Source organism: Papaver somniferum, chromosome 3, assembly GCF_003573695.1.
Source record: "Papaver somniferum cultivar HN1 chromosome 3, ASM357369v1, whole genome shotgun sequence".
Taxonomy (NCBI): Eukaryota; Viridiplantae; Streptophyta; class Magnoliopsida; order Ranunculales; family Papaveraceae; genus Papaver; species Papaver somniferum.
This window is the reverse complement of record NC_039360.1, coordinates 146,305,528-146,308,059: the sequence shown is the minus strand read 5'-3', so window position 1 is coordinate 146,308,059 and position 2,532 is coordinate 146,305,528. Positions and strand designations below refer to the sequence as shown.

At 39.8% G+C, this 2,532-nt stretch overlaps 1 pseudogene; it reads left to right on the top strand.

The window, feature by feature from the left end:
* The first annotated feature begins 1,979 nt into the window (after positions 1–1,979).
* On the top strand, positions 1,980–2,079 carry LOC113362382 (annotated as a pseudogene).
* The last annotated feature ends 453 nt before the right edge of the window (positions 2,080–2,532 follow it).

The window sequence follows — 2,532 nt, the reverse complement described above, 5'->3', positions numbered from 1 at the left end:
TCAACCCTAGAGTTTCTTTATTGTCTTGAAGCACGATTTCTGGCCTGCTGTCCTGATCGGATGCTATAATCACAAGCAAAGTATTAGATGGCCCTAAGAATGCAGATTTAGGGTCCAACTTAGGAGGCTCTTCTAAACAAGGGATTAAGGTAGACTCAAAAGCTTGTAATGGTTCTAACATAGGAATAGAATCCAACATAGCATTCACTTGTTCAATGTTGCTATCTTCGTCGAAATCCATGTTAAAGTGGGCTAGACAACTCTCTAATGGATCTTCCGATGCGATATTTGGTATTGACTCCTGAACTAAGGTTCCTATCATGTTCACCTCTTCAATGCACGTGTCATCTAGCTCAGAATGTAGCTTATTGACATTAAAAATATTTAACTCAATAGTCATATTACCAAAAGATAGATTCATAATACCATTTCGACAGTTTATGATCGCATTAGACGTAGCTAAAAATGGGCGACCTAAAATCACAGGTATCTGGCTCTTTGGGTCAGGTACAGGTTGGGTATCTAGGACCACGAAATCCACTGGATAAATAAACTTTTCGACCTCAATAAGAACATCCTCGATAACACCTCGAGGAATTTTGACAGACCTATCAGCTAACTGCAGTGTTATCTGAGTAGGTTTCATTTCACCAAGACCTAGTTGTAAGTACACATGGTACGGAAGTAAGTTCACACTGGATCCTAAGTCAAGTAAAGCTTTTTCTACTCGGTGTTTACCTATTGTGCAAGCAATGGTTGGGGAACCTGGGTCTTTGTACTTTGGAGTGGTAGTGTTCTGAATGATTGAACTTACATGACTAGCTAAAAAGGCTTTCTTATGGACTCTAAGTTTTCACTTTCGCGTACACATATCCTTAAGGAACTTGACATAAGCAGGAATTTGCCTAATTGCATCTAATAAAGGAAGGTTTATGGTAACTTGCTTAAAAACCTCCAATATGTCATTAAAGTTCGATTCCTTCTTTGTTGGTGCTAACAGATGGGGAAATGGGGCTCTAGGCACAGGATCAGACCTCTCAGGAACCGAGTCAGCATCATTGGAAATTTTATCAGTCCCCTCAGTTAGCGGTCCTGAGGGGTGAACTACAGTATGTTCACTATTGGGCATGTTTACCTGATTGTCTACTACTCTACCACTCCTAAGGGTTCTAATAGCATTCAACTGATTCGATGGTTTTGCACCTACTTCATGAGCTCCTCTAGGGTTAGGTTGAGTTTGACTAGGAAACTTACCTCTTTATCTTAAAGACTCATTTATATGACTAACCTGGGTTTTCAACTCGAAAATAGCCTGAGAGTTAGCCTGACCTATTCTCTTATTTTCTTCTATACCTTGAGCAACAGATTGCTGAAACTGCATAGTGTTACGAGTTAACAAAGCAAGAGACTCTTCTAAACTCATAATCTTCTGATCCGTAGGGTTCTGAAACTGTGTCGGGGCTGAAGGATTCTTAGTATAGCCAAAACCTGGGGGAGCTTGAGAGTTACTAGACTGACCTTGATTCTGGCCCTTAGACCAAGAAAGGTTGGGATGGTTTCTCCAGCCAGGATTATAGGTTTCTGAATATGGGTCAAACTTCTGACGGTTATCAAACCTAGTTTTATTATAGAGAGCATTGGCTTGCTCTTCAATAGTATTGCCTTCCCAAAAAGGCTCTATTCTACCACTAGTATGACCCACTTCTAAAGCTTCTAACCTTTTTGCTATAGCATCAATTTTGGCATCTGATTCGTAGCTTTCTTCTACCCTATTAGCGTTTCCTCTGCCTAGAAGAATTGTTTTCTGGGGTACCCTATTACTTTCCCATTGTTGGGTCTTTTCGGCGATTTCATGCAAGTATGTCATCGCATTATCAACTGTTTGGTTTTCAAACCCACTTGTACACATGGAATCTACTGTAGTTGTGGTGGGATAATATAAACCCTCATAAAGGATCTGAACTAACCTAACCTTTTCTAAACCATGATGAGGACATTGGGCTAATAAATCATTGAACCTTTCCAAATACCTATACAAAGATTCTCCCTCCTGTTGTGTAAACGTGCAGATTTGCGTCCTAATAGACGAGGTTTTGTGCCTAAGGAAAAACTTGTTCAAAAAGGCGGATGTAAGTTGTTCATAGGTTTCAATTGATTCGGAAGCCAAACTATACAACCACGACTTGGCTTTATCTTTTAAGGAAAAGGGGAATAACCTGAGTTTTAAAGCATCATCATCAAGGTTTCTAATTTTCAGGGTACTACAAATTTCCTCAAAGTCCCTAACATGGAAATAGGGGTTTTCATTTTCTTTTCCTAAAAAGATTGGGAGAAACTGCAAGGTTCCAGGCTTAAGTTCATAATTTGCTTCAGTTTCAGGTAACTTGATACACGAGGGACGAGTAGTCCTAGTAGGATTCAACAAGGCTTTCAAAGTTGCCATTTCTGGCGCTATTGGACTATCAGGGATTTTCTCTTCAAACGGACGTTCAAAAACGAAATCTTCACTAAATTGAGGTAATCAAGACGCTT